This window comes from Hemiscyllium ocellatum, chromosome 10 (genome assembly GCF_020745735.1).
Source record: "Hemiscyllium ocellatum isolate sHemOce1 chromosome 10, sHemOce1.pat.X.cur, whole genome shotgun sequence".
NCBI lineage: Eukaryota > Metazoa > Chordata > Chondrichthyes > Orectolobiformes > Hemiscylliidae > Hemiscyllium > Hemiscyllium ocellatum.
Genome location: NC_083410.1, coordinates 78,745,483 through 78,761,059, shown reverse-complemented (window position 1 = coordinate 78,761,059; position 15,577 = coordinate 78,745,483). Strand labels below are relative to the sequence as shown.

Sequence of the window (15,577 nt, the reverse complement as noted above, 5' to 3'; positions counted from 1 at the left end):
CTGTACCGGGAGCAGGGGGGAGGAGCACCGGGATCCACACCGGGAGCAGGGGGGAGGAGCACAGGATCTGTACCGGGAGCAGGGGGAGGAGCAACGGGATCCACACCGGGAGCAAGGGGGAGGAGCACCGGGAACAACACCGGGAGCAAGGGGGAGGAGCGCAGGATCTGTACCGGGAGCAGGGGGGAGGAGCACCGGGATCCACACCGGGAGCAGGGGGGAGGAGCACGGGATCTGTACCGGGAGCAGGGGGAGGAGCACCGGGAACAACACCGGGAGCAAGGGGGAGGAGCACGGGATCTGTACCGGGAGCAGGGGGAGGAGCACCGGGAACAACACCGGGAGCAAGGGGGAGGAGCGCAGGATCTGCCGGGAGCAGGGGGGAGGAGCACTAGGACTGGAAGCAAGATCTTGAGAGGCAGCGAGAAGAGTGGGAGGAGCACCGGCATTCATACCGGGAGCAGCAGGAGGAGTTCCGGGTCCAACAAGTGGAAACAGACTTGCTGCTCCGGCACCGGTTAATGGTAAGAGTCGAGTTGGTGACTGGGGTGTAATGAGTGAGTAAGAGGGCCGGGTACATTGACAGCGAGTGGGGAAACTGTGCATTGCCTGTGGGTAAGTTTTCAGGAGTGGGTGAAGGGTAGAGGTAGGTAGGGGTAGGAGTAAGGGTATGGGTATGGGTATGGGTAAGGGTGAGGGTGAGGGTAAGGGTGAAGGTGAAGGTGAAGGGCTGCGGTGTCCCGGGCCTGGTGTGTTGGGTAAGGACCCCACAACCAGATCCACCAGTCAGCTGCAACTGGTTTAGAAGAGACCTTCCCTTGTCCGGGTGGGGGGTTGTGGAGAAAGGGGATTTGGAGAGAGTCCTTTCCCTGACTGAGGGCGGGCAGATGGGAAGTTCTTTATCTGGGTGTTCCTGGCCCATTCTTGCTGCTGAAAGAAGGAAGGATCGAGTTATGTCGAATCCAAGGTGCTGTGGATTCGGGTTCCTCCTGAGTCCCAGAGAGAGCTATAGAGCTGAGTTGTTTTGTCGTGACCTCTTCCCGCAGCCCTTTCAGACTGTATCCTGGTTCGTGCAGGAAACTAGAGATCCCCCGGAAAATGGCAGTAGGGTGGGAATCCTGTCTGGTTGTTTCCTGGTTGTGTTGAATGACTAGCAGCTACCTCTATTCCTGAACGTCTTCATTCTTTAAATCGCCCTCGATTTCGATTGGGCGTTATCGTTGCGATAGTTCGAATGGTTTCGCCTTTAAATTGGTTGGTTGTTTTTATATTCCCCTGAACTGTCCCTGTTTAAATCTGTTCACACAGTCCCTGGGAAGCTTTCCAAGTGGTTGCGTATGTATTGGATGGCAAGTACATTAATGGACCAAGCCAAAACGTTGTTTTTCTCCCTTCCCATTTACAATAAATACGCCGCCTCTTTGTCAAAACAGCTACGAGAAGAATATTGTCTGATCAAGTTGAATATTTCTAGTGAGATTGCTGTTCTTTATGCATATCGCCTATCAGTTTGTACTGTCCGGAGTGTGACTCAACAAACTTCTTTTTAGTTTTTTTTCTCATGGTTGATCAGGTAAATGTCTGCGCGATTGGGCGATGTCTTCCGGCCATTACTAATTCCTGATGAAGTGCTATTTTAATTCATGCTTTGAGGGATTCTCCAAATGTTTAATTTTAACATTGTCAACCATTCATAGTTTAGTGGTGAGGGTCCTGGTTCTAATATCTAGCTTCTTTTAGTTTTGGGTTACCTTTAATCGGTGAAAGTTTATAAAGAATAGATACCACACACCCCTGCAATAAAAGGTGGAGCTTTGTATTCTGTGCTGAGGAAATTTTAACTTGTTCTGAATCCTTTTCTTGATATGGTTTTTTAAATACATTTTGTTTGAAGCAGCAAATTAGATTTGTCCATCTTTTGTAAATAAATAATTTGTGTGTCACTTTTACTTGGGTGGACATTAAATAATCTGGCCTCTTGAACAGATTGATCAACTTTCACATATCTCTAGTTGTGAAGAGTTTTTAGTTTGATTTCGATTAAATACTGTAGTATGATAAGTTGCTGTTACTTTTCCAGAGCTGTCAATTAAATTGTGCAAATATTTGCACATTGTCTAGAATATGGACACAATTATGGCATTCTGTTCAATTAAGGTGCATATTCTCTGAACGTAGCTCAGTGGCTCTAGTTGAATCAACTGAATTGTATACTATATACAGCACAATAAATGAATACTTTTTATAATTCCTTTAATATTTTTCTTTAATTTAGTGAACGTGTCTCTGAGCAAGTGTAAAGTGTCAGGTGTATACCTTTTACACAGACTAAGATGTAAGCTGGAATCTGTAGAAAGATGTACTGTCCAAGATGTAAAGCTGAAAGACGATAACATCAACTGTTCATTTATGCATGCTTTGTTTGAACTGGAAGACTTTCTCACAAAGGTTCTTTATAAGCTGGCCACAGCATCATTGAGGCATGCACTGATGCATTAAAATAATGGATGATTTATTAATAAATTTGATTGGAGTGGGAAAATGAAAAGAATGACATCATGGAATGACTGCAAATGCCATCTGTGCATGATTAGAAAATGTTTAGGAAGTTTAGCATTGTAGAAAGGTGCCACAAGTACAATTCAATTTGTGATAATAAAATAGTTGAATGTTTGAATATGTTCAGCCTGCACAAAAGCTCTAATAGTATGGAAAATAAGAGAATAGATTGTTACGTTACTTAATAGATGCTGCAGTCTGGTTGCTGCTGACGTGGCGATTGATGGTTAATGGTTTTCCATAATTCATACAGAGAAGATTCCCTGCTTACTATTAAGTGATTAGAATGCATTTTAACTTAATTTGTGAAGTTTCACAGATACTCTTTAAAAATTGTTTTTTGAGTCTGAGCAGTACCAATCAGGATGAAGGAAATGGAAGAAGTGTAAATTTTGGATCTTACCAATTTCAACTGTAACACTCTGTAGTGACATTTTGTTGTTCAAAGCTTGTGTTGTATTGTGAACTTCGTAACATAACATTGACATAGTTATATTTGAGTTACATCTAAACTAATGAATAAAGACCACTATAACATTATATCTTATTTTCTGTATGTAGTTTTCTGCTTCCATTTGTTCGCATCAGGTTGGAGGACCTGAGGATGGTGAAAATCAGTCTCAACACATGGCTAAAACTTGCAGTTTTACCTCTTAAAGTAGTAAAAATCTCTCCTCAGTTAGTTGGATTAATTATTTTGAGTTAATTGGTGCACTGTTCAGGGTACATTTAGAAGAAAGACTTGCACTCTTTTTTTTTGTTAACATTATAATCTATCCAATTTATACACACAATCTCAATGTATTTTACATAAATAAGGGATAAGTGCAATGTCACTGGGGAGAGCTATGATTATTGCCATAGATTTGTTTACATTAGTATGGAAGGGAAGGTTCATGTTAGGCTTAATGTCTCAACTGATAGATAGCATTTCCTGTGCTGAATGTCAGTCTAGTCTGTATACTGCAGTTTTCTTGACATTTTAAGCTGCTTTCTGTTGACTAGTAAAATGGGACTTGAGTCTACAATTTTTTAAACATGGACGTAAGGATGCCAGCAATTGCACCACAGCTAAAATACTGTTATTCACACTGTACCTGGAGTAAAGATGAAAGTATTTAACACTGATTCTGTTGTAATGCAGCTTCACTCTGTAATTACTAATGTGATACAAGAATAATGAAGGTAGTGGTTCTGAGTCCATCACTCAGGCCTTCGTACTGATTTATATTCATGTATAATATGGATGCATGGCCAAAATTTTTATTTTGCTTTAATTTGGGAGGGTACTAGCACCAAAATTACCTCCTTTCTATATTTAACTGCGGTTGCAGCAACAAAATTTTGTTTCCACACACTAAACAGCCAGTGGTTGCAAATTTATTGTAAAGAGCTGATTTGAGATATAAGACACACCACACTGTCGTTAAGAGAAAGTGTGGCCTGCAGATGCTGGAGATCAAAGTCAAAAAGTGTGGTGCTGGAAAGGCACAGCAGGGCAGGAGAGTTGATGAAGGGCTTATGCCTAAAACATCGGAATGTGATTCTCCTCCTTGGGTGCTGCCTGACCTGCTGTGCTTTTCCAGAGCCACACTTTTCAACACATACTGTGGAAGGAGTACTAGCTATAGTATTTCCACATAGTGGATAGCAATTCTAAAACAAAACATCCACCGACTTTGGAAACATTCAAACTTTATTAAGATTGTAATATCCATCCTAATTCAGAGTGTAATAGATTACACTTGTGATTATGGTTTGCAATCATAACATTGTCGAAATGCTGCAGTTCCCCTGTCCTACCTAGTGCTTCATATTGGATCGGCAAAATATAGTGAAAGTGATTTATCATTTTAATTTTCAGTTAATTTGCCACTGTCAGTTTTCAGTGGAGCATGTTAGAGGGGCATCTTTTGAATTTGTTTCAGGAAATTAATAACTTAAAGAAACATTTCCTCTTTTATAGATTGTCCTTTGAACAATCAAACCTAGCATTTCCAATGCTCCTGAGTCCCAAACACAGCCTGTGGTGATTGGATGAGGCTTTTGTGCAAGATCATGACTAATATTTTGCTTTATACTTTATCTCTTTTTTGTAAAATGGAAACCAGGCAATAAAGCCACTTCAACAGGATTAGTGTAGTCTTTCACTTTTTGGTGACTTGGGTTCAAAGGCAGGTTTTGAGAAAAGCTCTTCCTGTTTTCTATTAAAAGAAGTTTTTGTTTTTGTTATGGGAATCTGGCATCTGGGAGCCATCTCCTGTTGCTTTAGCTGTTAAATCTGCCTGATGGCAGACTTGTCAGTATCTTGGAAAGCAGATTGAAAAGCATAAATGCAGAAGCTAGTTCTCGGAACAGAGGGCTTCCGGAACCTGACTTAAAGGGCAATATAGATGTGGTTTTAGAGGTCTGTGTGGAATATGTTTTAGTGGGTGTGGCTGAAGAGCACTAATTACCACTAAATTTGTCATTTTACCAATACCACAAGATTAGCTGGTTTTGAAAGTGTGTGGATTAAGACATATGATTAAACTTTATTGTGCATTGTACTTGTATATGATTATGTTTAATTGCAGATGACTGGCAAACATTAATTGGTGTTTCACTTGATGCATAGACAGTGGCAGTGAACTGATGTGGTTGAGCTAGGAGGAACTGTATATTCCTATGTTTCACCCTACTCAATTATAAAACTGAGTGAAGTTTCAATGGCAATCCTCATCACTGCTCTTCTTGAATATTGCACATCTATACTGGGAACCTTGAAGCTGGGATTTAGATGTTTCTTGCGGAATTCTCCATTTTAGTCCCCACCCCAGCTGATTGAGTACAAAGTCATTTTTAAAAAAGAAACACAAACTGCTATGAAAATGGTTCTGACTAAACTGGATATTATCATCACACAAGTATCAGATTCTGACAGTCTACAATTTATTACTCAATGCAGTGCACCTCTATTAATCTTGGTTTTATTCGCTTGTAGATTGTGGTATGTTTGAAATATTTCATCATCTGCTTTGCATACTGACAATATGATTAACTGAATGGCCACGTCTTTGCTGAAACTACAAAGACGTTGCACGTAACCTGAAAATTATTCCACAAAATGCCGATTAATAAATATTGGTCACTGAAATATAAGGGGACTGAATAACCCACAGAGCAAGATGGCTTTTTTTGGCTTTGGGCTGGTGTAGTGTATTTATCTTCTGAGAATTGGCCCTTTTTTTTGACGTTTTTTATTTCCATTTTTGTTTCATTTTTATTTGAATTAACGAATTGGCAGAAATTTCCCATCAGATATATAAGCCACTGCTGGAAATATAACCAGATTTAAAATTCCTTGCTTACAAACATTAAACAGGAGGTAGGCTGTTTGGTGCCTTAAACCAGCACCATTATTTAATAATGACATAGCAAATCTAACTGTAACTGCAAATCCACATTCCTGTTTACCCAGCATTTCACTCCATTGCTTAATAAGAAGCTATCCACCCACCTTAACATATGCAAGAATTCTGCTTCCACTGACTTTTCAGGAAGCGTACTCCAAAGCATCATTACTCTTTTGGGAGGGGGAAAAAAGTCTAATCTCTGTTTTAAATGGGTGTGACTCTTTAAGTTATGCCTTGTTCTAGATTCTCCCATTGAGGAACCATCCCTTCCACATCTACCTTGTCGAGACTCCCTGAGGAACCTTTGGTTCAGTCAAGTCACCTCTTAACTAAACAAGACAACACAATCATTCCTAATATTAGTCTGGTAAACCTTCTCTGAACTGATTTTTAAATGCATTTACATCCCTCCTTAAATAAGGTGATCAGTTTTATAATGGTATGCCAAATATGGTCTCTGTTGTATAACTGGCCATCAACAACATTGATCTGACAATAGTGAAAAAAACTATAGTTCTAATGTGAGGATAACATGTGGCTTGAAGGAGATTCCCATGAATCAACTGCCCTTGTACTTCTAGATGATAGAGTTCATTGATTTGGATGGTGCTGTTGAGGGAGGCTTGATTATTGCAACAGAGGGAAGTCCTAGTTCCTCTAACACTGGTCTATTCATGCACATACAGGGAAGCAGCAGTCATTATAAGATGCTGTACTGTCTCCCTGATCATTACAAAACATTAATTTTTGTATGCTATTTAGTAATACTATGGATTTGTGTTTACCTATTGCACTAAATTGCGTATTCATACATGTACCAATTAAGTGCATAATTGATCACGGTACATGAACATTCTCTTCAGAACAGGATTGCTGATTGTACAAGTGTAACACAAGTCGTCTTGAGATCAGTACGTTGTTTTTGTTAACTTTGTTCTGTTCAGCACCCTTATCTCATGAAGGGTGTGGGTTTCACGCTGAAATCTGCAGTCATCAAAATCCCCTTTATCCTTTGTTTTCCTTTTATTGTCAACTGCTTTATTTGATACCTTTCCATTATTCCCACATTCTTTCCCCTTTCAGTTACTATGCTGCATCTTGTACATGGTACACAATATTGCCAAAATATTTCAGTGGTGAAGGGAATCCCAATAAAATGTACTGATTTGTCTGAGGTGGTACTGTTTATATTGTTGGAGCTGCATTCATTCTAGAAAATGGACAGTGTTGCAACACATTCCTGACTTGTGCTTTGTAGATGGTGGAGAGGCATTAAGGAGGAAGGTGTTGAGTTACTCACCCAGAATTCCTAGCCTCTGACTTGCTTTAGCAGAGGCAGTGCTACATGGCTGGCCAGTTCAGTTTCTGGCCAATAGTAATGCCCTAGATGTTGGGATTCAATTATGGTAATGCATTTGAACATTAAGGAGGGGTGGTTGGGTTTTCTTTTATTGGTGATGGCCATTGTGTGGTGTGGATATTACTTGCCACTTGTAAGACCAAATCTGCATGTTGTACAGGTTTAACTGCATTGGGACCTTCCTTCAGTAGCTGAGGAGCCACAAGTGACATATTGTGCAATCAGCAGCAAATGTCCCACTTCTGATATTATGATGAAAGAAAGGTCATTGATGTGGCTGAAATTGGATGCGCCAATGAGGTTACCCTGGGGAGCTCCTGCAGAGATGTTTTGGAACTGAGATAACTGTCCTGCAAAACCACAACCATCTTCCTTTGTGCTAGGTGTGACTCCAGTCAGTGGATATTTTTCTCCCTGATTCCCATTGATGCCAGTTTGCTAGAGCTCTTTGTCACAATCCTTTCAAGCCTGGATATCATGAATGCAGCTGCTCTTGTCAGGGCTGCTTGATGCTATATTCAGTCAAATGCAAGGGCAGTCAAACTCGCATAACTCTCTGCTGTTCGGCTTTTTTGTTAATGTTTAGACCAAGGTAGTATGAAGTCGAGAGCTATGTGGCCCTGGCCAAACTCAAACTTGGTGATAATGACAGGTTGTTTTTTTGCATGTGCTGCTTAATAACGCTCTCAATGTCTCTTTCATTAGTTGATGATTGAAAGTAGACTGATAGGGGTTTAATTGGCTGGGTTGGATTTGTAGACGTGACATACATGATATTTTTCTGCATTTGAGGTTAGATGCCAGTGTTGTGGCTGTACTGTACTGGATGAACTTGGCTAGGGTTATGCTTTGTCCAGGAATAGTGTTCGGGACTATTGCTAGAATGTTGTCAAGCCCCATAGTCTCTGCAGTAACCAGTGCCTTCAGCTCATTCTCAGACTTGCATGGAATGAATCAAATTGGCTGATGACTGGCCTCTGTAATGCTTGGTACTTCAGGATAGGCTGAGATGAGCAATCAATTCTAGCTGAGGATAGGTGCAAATACTTCAGCCTCATCTTTTGCATTGTGCTCGTCTCCTCCACCATGAGGCAGTGATGTGTTTTGGAGCTGTCACCTCCTGTTAGTTGTTTAATTGTCTACCACCATTCATGACTGGATATGGCAGGACTATAGAAATTAGATCTGATGCATTGGTTGTGGGATTGCTTAGCCCTCTCGATTGCATGCTGTTTCTGTTTGCCATGCATGTAGTCCCAGACCCAGTCTACCAGGTTTACATTTTAGGACTCAACAAGCTCATCAGTAGTGATGCAATCAAGGCATGTTTTTGGCATTGGAGTACCCCATACAAAGAATATTGTGTTTTTTGCCATTCTTGGTGTCTCCTAAATGCGGTGTTCAATGTGGAATACTGATTCATCAGCTGAGGGAGGTGATAGACGTTTAAGAGGTTTCTTTACCCGTCTATGATCTGATGCCATAAGACTTTATGGTGTCAGAGGCAATTTTGAGGCTTTTCCAGACAACTCCCTGCTCACTGTGCATCTGCCTCTGGAAATTTTTGGCTCTACATCTTTAAATATGCTTTTGCAATCCATCTTGTTACCTATATTTTCATCCATCTATTTCAGTTCTCACCATTGGCTGAGCACCGATTTCATTTCTCTCTTTTATTCAGTTGTTTTGCCCAGTCCACTGCTCTGCCCCGCCCCCCCCCCCCATCTCACATAACCACTGAACACCTTGGGATGTTTCGTAAATGCAGGTTGTTGTTAAGCAGATTATCCATGGTATTCACTTCTAAGGATTAAAGGTCAAGAAATTTAAAGTGTGACCTGAGTGAATTAGCTTATTATTGACACTCAAAATACTTTTTCTCTTTTGGTTCACAGGGGCTTTCCCGACTCTGCAGTATGGTGACAAGCATAGAACACTTAACCTCTTGACTAACCTGTGTTTCACAGTAGTAGTAATCAGGACTGTTGTTACAAAGTGTGTACTGTTTATATTGTTGGTTTAGAACATAATGAGATGCTTCACTTTAAGGTGGTGAATGTTGTCTCTGGACTTTTGGATGGGAAACTGCTGTCCCTGTGGCTGTTTGTCTGAGTGACATGAAAGTAATTGCTTCAACAGAATGGTTTAAAATTAGAGCCACAACGTGAAGTGCAACATGTCTTGAATATCAGGTATGCAGTACAAAGCTGGAATCTGTTTGGCAGGCAATTGGTGAATATCAATGCTCCATTGCCTTACGTTTAAGCTTTTATAGTTGCATAGTTCATATTGACTGTGGAAGTGAAATCAGTTTTACTAAACTAACCAAGTTCTGAAATGGATGTAAGCATCTGTTTGTGTTTACGTAAGGCTAAATTGCAATTGTGCTTGGACTGAACTATTTGGAGAATATTTGATTTGTAATATTTATAGGTTTTCTGATGCCATGCACTTATAGGAGGGCTATTACATGTTGACAAGCTCTTTTTGATCAAAACAAATTCATCCATTTTAACTTGACTGTCGTCATCTAGTGAAAAAGTGTGAAGGCAATTTTCATTGTCTTTCCTTGTGGTATTTACATTTTGTTCAATAGCCATTGTACAGTATCAATATGAAATGCATTTGTCAAAATCTTTAGTTATCTTGTCCTCCAGTGCCACTTGGGACAGCTTAACTTTCTAGCCCTAGCCTTTAATGGTTGAGATTTACTCTAACTCCAGGCACATCAGCAATGTATTTGATCTAAATTTATAAGTCAGCTCAGAGGATTTGTGGAAGGTGACATCCTCAGGAGGAGAGAATTTAAAATGAAATGGATGATCTGACTAATTAATCAATTCTTAAAATGCCTGCCCATTGCTTTCATAATGTACTTCTGTTTTGTAAAGCAAACCATCGTTTGTTTACAGTTAATTCCTACTGTGTACTATAGTTTTAACCTTGGGGCAGATTAAGAAAAAAATGTCTGTAGTAATGTAATAATTACAAGCCTTCTCCCTTGCTCAGTATTACAGAAATCAATTTAGCCTGCTTTGCTGTGGTGGTCAGTAAAAAGGGGCTAATGTAATTTGTGTCATTCTCAGACAGTACATGATAGGAGTTCTAATCACATCAATCATTTCCACAAGGAGAAATGCTTCCTTTGTTAAACTCTGGTTAATAGTTTGTCACAAAGCCCCTATAGTGGAAGCAGTACCAAAATAAATCCTTGCAGGAAGCTTCCTGTGAAACTCGGATTTCCCTGATGTATGAAATACGTAACTACATATTAAGAAATGTTTCTGTAGCTTTTTAGAATCCTAGAATCCCTACAATGTGGGAACAGGCCATTTGTCCAACAAATCTACACTGACCCTTCGAAGAGCATCCCTCCCAAACCCATCCCCCTCCGCTATCCCTGTAGCCCTGCATTTCCCATTGTTAACCCACCTAACCTACACATCCCTAAATACCATGGGTAATGTAACCTGGCCAATCCACCTAACCTACACATCTTTGGACTGTGGGAGGAAACCGGAGCACCCAGAGGAAACCCATGCAGACACAGGAAGAATGTGCAAACTCCACAGTCACCCACTAGCGTTGTTTCTTCTCCTTTCCCCTTTTAAAGTTGTAACTTGTCATCGGATCTCTGTGGGGGCAGGGGATATGTGTATACATATATTTCATTTCAGTTCCTTAGATCCTGTCTGGAACATTTTCATGTTTTAAAACATGCTTACAAGTATTCGCTTTTTAAAGTTGTGATGTTACAAATCACACTTTTTGAGTTTCCTTGTGATTTTATAAAATGAAGTGTATAGTTTGTGTGCAAGTGTTGCTATACTTGAAGTGATTTGAAATAATTAAGTTGTGGACATTATTGTTTGAAATGGTTAAAATGCTTTGGGACCTCCTTGTGTCATTAAAAAACAATTTAAAGGGAAAGAAAGGACCTTTTACAATGTCATCTTATTTTTTGTGGCTGGTTCTATAAAAATGAATTTAAAAAAAAACACAGGTATGTGTTGAAGCAGGGTTACAAATTGAACAGTTCTTCTGTTGCTTTTAATCTCGAATATCCTGTGGGAAGGGGAAAGTGCTGAGCAAAAGCTGGAGATTGTCTTGCCAGCTCAGAAGAACGTAAGTCTACTGTCGTCAATAAACCACTCCATACAAGCTGTTTTATTATAATGCAATTTTTGTCAGCACGAATTGGCTATATTGCATTTGATGAATTGTGGACGTTGTTTGGATAATGCGAGCCTTCTACTGGACAGGTATAGCAATTTTCTATTAGCGATCTTCAGAGTGCTTTTCTACAGTGAGAGGTTGCAGAGGAACACATCTGTCATGTTATGGCAGAACGAACGGAATCCTCTTTTCAGTAGGAGGTATACATCTTGTGTTGTATGTGAAAGGAGATGAAGAGAATGTTGAATGTTTAAATTTTTAAAATACTTGACCTTTTGATTCTTGATGGAAACTTAATAGTTTTATAGACACTATGCTGTCAATTAGCATGTATTGCTATTCACTTAGTAAGTGTGATGACCAGTTAAGCAATTTTTGGTAGCTGAGGGATAAATGTTATCCAGAAAATATTAACTTCTTTTTGCTAGGAAAAAGATGCGAAGAACTTTTTATGTCCATATGAATAGGTGGACATAGCTTGGTATTCATAGGGTGTCTGAGAATACGGCACTGTGGTATCAATTTATATACTGTGTTGAAGTCTGGCACTGTTTGAAACCACAGTCCTCTGTCTCTCAGGTGTGACTATTGCTGAACCGAATAGCAGCAACAACACCAGTAAGAGTTTTTAAAAGAAAATTGACACTTAAGGAAATATTGAAATCAATGACAAAAGTATATTCAGAAAGATAGATTTTTAGAGGGAGTTTTAGAGAAAAGAGAGGCAGTGTGATGTTGGTCAGGAGGTAATTCTAAAGTTTAGGGAAGAAGTCTTTTATGTTCTGAAGAGCCATGTTGGACTTGAAGCATTAGCTCTGTTTCTTTCTCCACACATGCTATCAGATCTGCTGAGTTTCTCCAGAAATTTCTGTTCCTGTTTCTAGAGCTGGCTTTGCCAGCTGAAATTATACCTGCTGATGGTAAAGTAGTTAAAATTGGAATGCTGAAGGTGTCCATACTGAACAGGCATTATTTAACCAGGAAACAATGGAGAGAGCACAGGTGTGGAGTGAATCGAACTTGGTGTGAGTAAAAATACAGAATTGTAGAATGTTCACAGGACCAAAGGAGATCATTAGGCCTGTATCCTTTCTTGCTTTTTAAAAGAGCAACTTGGCTAATCCTGATGCCCAACTCTCTTTATTCCCCCAGCCATGCAAATACTTTTCAACATTTATCCAATTATCTTTTTGGAAGCTATGATTGACTCTGACTCTGTCTACATCTCACAACCAGGCGATATATGCTAGAACCTGATCACTTTCTGTTTTTAGAAATAAATTCCTCCGCTATTCACCTTTTTTAAATTGTTGTTAATCCTTCTACTAATGTGAATGATTCCTCCATCTGCTTTGACAATATCACTCATGATTTTAAATATCCCTAACACATAAAATGGGCAACCATAGTTTTTCTTTCCAAACTATTCACGAACCTGATATCACTCACCTCGAGAACCACTCTGATAAATTGACTGTTCCTACTCCATTACCCTCATGTTCTTGCAAAAGAATGCTGCCAAGAGTGGACATGAGGCCACTTTGTTACCTCATTCAAAAAATAGACAACTTTTTTAAAACAAAATCTCAACTCAGCTTGTCCTTAATTAATCTCGACATCTAAAAGCTTTCACTAAGTTAAGGTTAAAATGATTGGCTTCCAGTTATTGGGTTTATCCTTGCACCTTTTCTGAACAGAATGTATCTTTTGGCGTTTTTCAGTCCTCTTAAAATCATCCCTGTCCGTAGGGAGAAAGGGAAGATTGCGACTGTCGCCTCCATGATTTGAGTGCGTCCCATCTAGTCTGGGTGCCTTCTCATCTTTTAAGTGCAGCCAAGCCTTTCCAGTGCCAATTGTTTTATCAATGTTTAGATCATCTGTTGAGTCAGCTACCTGCTCTTTCATTAGGCTTCAGGATCTTTCTCAGTAAAGACAAATCCAAGTCCTCATTTATATCTCTGCCATTCCTGGTGTGTTATCAGTGTTGCCCTCCTAACGTTCCACCTGCCCTCTACAGCTGACCGACCTGAGATGTGGTGGCACACTCCTCAGAGGAACATTATTTTCATTTGTGTTCAGAATTCAATACAGATTGAAGAGGTAGAAGATCTCGGAACACTCCTCCATTACGTTCAGTTGAGTGGGACTACACTTAACTTGGTCTCATTGCTACCTGTGTTGTCATGACTGGAGATCCTGCCATGATGTCTGGTCATTCATTTGTCTTGTCAGCTTCCCTCTCAACACACCGTTCAGCTGCAGAATGGCCACCACATGAAGTTGGGGCTCTAGTTTCTCCAGTTGATGACCTATCCTACGCAAGTGATTGTACAGCCCACCAAGTATGTCCTGGGGAGTTTCCACTGCACCAGGAGGTGCCTTGCCATACTGAAGTGCTAAATAAATTTTGAAGACATAACACAAGGTTTTTTTAAAAATCAAAAATTTTATGCTTAAAACCTCACCAGGGCAGCGCAGTGTTTTAGGGGCCTCTGCTGTGGAGAGTTAAAAATGGGAATCAGGCCAGGGATGTGTCTAGAGCATCAAAGGCCGGGATGAGAGCTTCAGCAGCTGAACTGAGGCAGCACAATGTTATGGTGGTGAAATAAGCATTCTTCATGATGTCCCAGATGTATAATTGGAAGCTTAGCTTGAATAAATGATATAGAAGTTGCATATATTTGGTTCAACCTCAGTTATCACAAAGGGATGTTGTCAGCTGGGAATCTATAACTTAGAACATTACAGCGCAGTACAGGCTCTTCGGCCCTCAATGGTTTCACAGCTTGGCACAACAATCTGAAGCCCACCTAACCTACACAATTCCATTCTCATCTGTATGCTATCCAATGACCATTTAATTGCCCTTAAAGTTGGTGAGTCTACTATTGTGTAGGCAGGGCATTCTAGGCCCCTACGACTGAGAGTGAAGAAACTACTTCTAACATCTGTCCTATATCTATCACTCCTTAACTTAAAGCTGTGTCCCCTCATGCTAGCCATCACCATCTGAGGAAAAAGGCTCATTATCCAACCTATCTATTCCTCTGATTCTTATGTCTCAGTTAAGTCACCCTCAACCTTCTCTCTAATGAAAACAGCCTCAAGTCCCTCAACCTTTCCTCATAAGACCTTTCCTCTGTACCAGGCTACATCCTAGCAAATCTACTCAACCCTTTCCAAAGCTTCCACATCCTTCCTATAATGCAGTAAACAGAACTGTACGCAATACTCCAAGTGTGGCTGCATCAGAGTTTTGTACAGCTGCAGCATGACCTCATGGTTCCGAAACTCAATATCTCTACCAATAAAAGCTAACAGTGTATGCCTTCTTAACAACTCTATCAACCTGGTGGCACCCTTTTCAAGGATCTGTATACCTGGACACAGATATCTCTGCTCATCTACACTGCCAAGAATCTTACCAAATGCCCAGTACCCTCTATTCCTGTTACTTCTTCCAAAGTGAATCACCTCACACTTTTCCACATTAAATTCTATTTACCACCTCTCAGTCCAGCTGTGCAGCTTATCTTTGTGCTTCTGTAACCTACAACAGCCTTCGTCACTATCCACAACTCTCTTGACCTTGGTATCATCTGCAAATTTACTAACCCTTATCCAGGTCATTTATAAAAATGGCAAACAGCAATGGACCCAGAGCAGATCCTTGTGGTATATCACTAGCAACTGAACTCTAGGATGAACATTTCCCATCAACCACCATCCTCTGTCTTCTTACAGCTAGCCAATTTCTGATCCGTTCATTTCTGTTTTCATGTTTTTTTTTAAACCCCTTTTCACTTCTCTCTCCTGTCACACTCCTTTGGTGGCTATATTGTCTCCCCATATCTTAGGACCAATCCATCAGTGCTCCTTAACTTTTCCACTCTCCCCTTGTCCACATGATGCCATTAGAATTCATCAGCCTCAGTATATACATGACTGATACTCTACTCTACTAGGTTCCACCTACCTCTCCAATCTTCCTCATTGCATCTAAACCAACTGATAATTTCTCTGAACTTCTGGCTTGGAAATGACAATTTTGTCCATGTAAATGTTGGGCAGATAATGCCATTATTTA

At 40.2% G+C, this 15,577-nt stretch overlaps 1 protein-coding gene across 1 annotated transcript in view; it reads left to right on the top strand.

Moving 5' to 3' along the window:
- The first annotated feature begins 393 nt into the window (after nucleotides 1–393).
- LOC132819818 (unconventional myosin-VI-like) overlaps nucleotides 394–15,577 on the top strand; it is a 273,784-nt gene continuing 258,600 nt past the window's right edge. The window contains exon 1 of the mRNA XM_060831639.1: nucleotides 394–524. The gene's annotated coding sequence lies outside the window, so the exon portion shown is untranslated. The remainder of the gene's footprint in view (nucleotides 525–15,577) is intronic.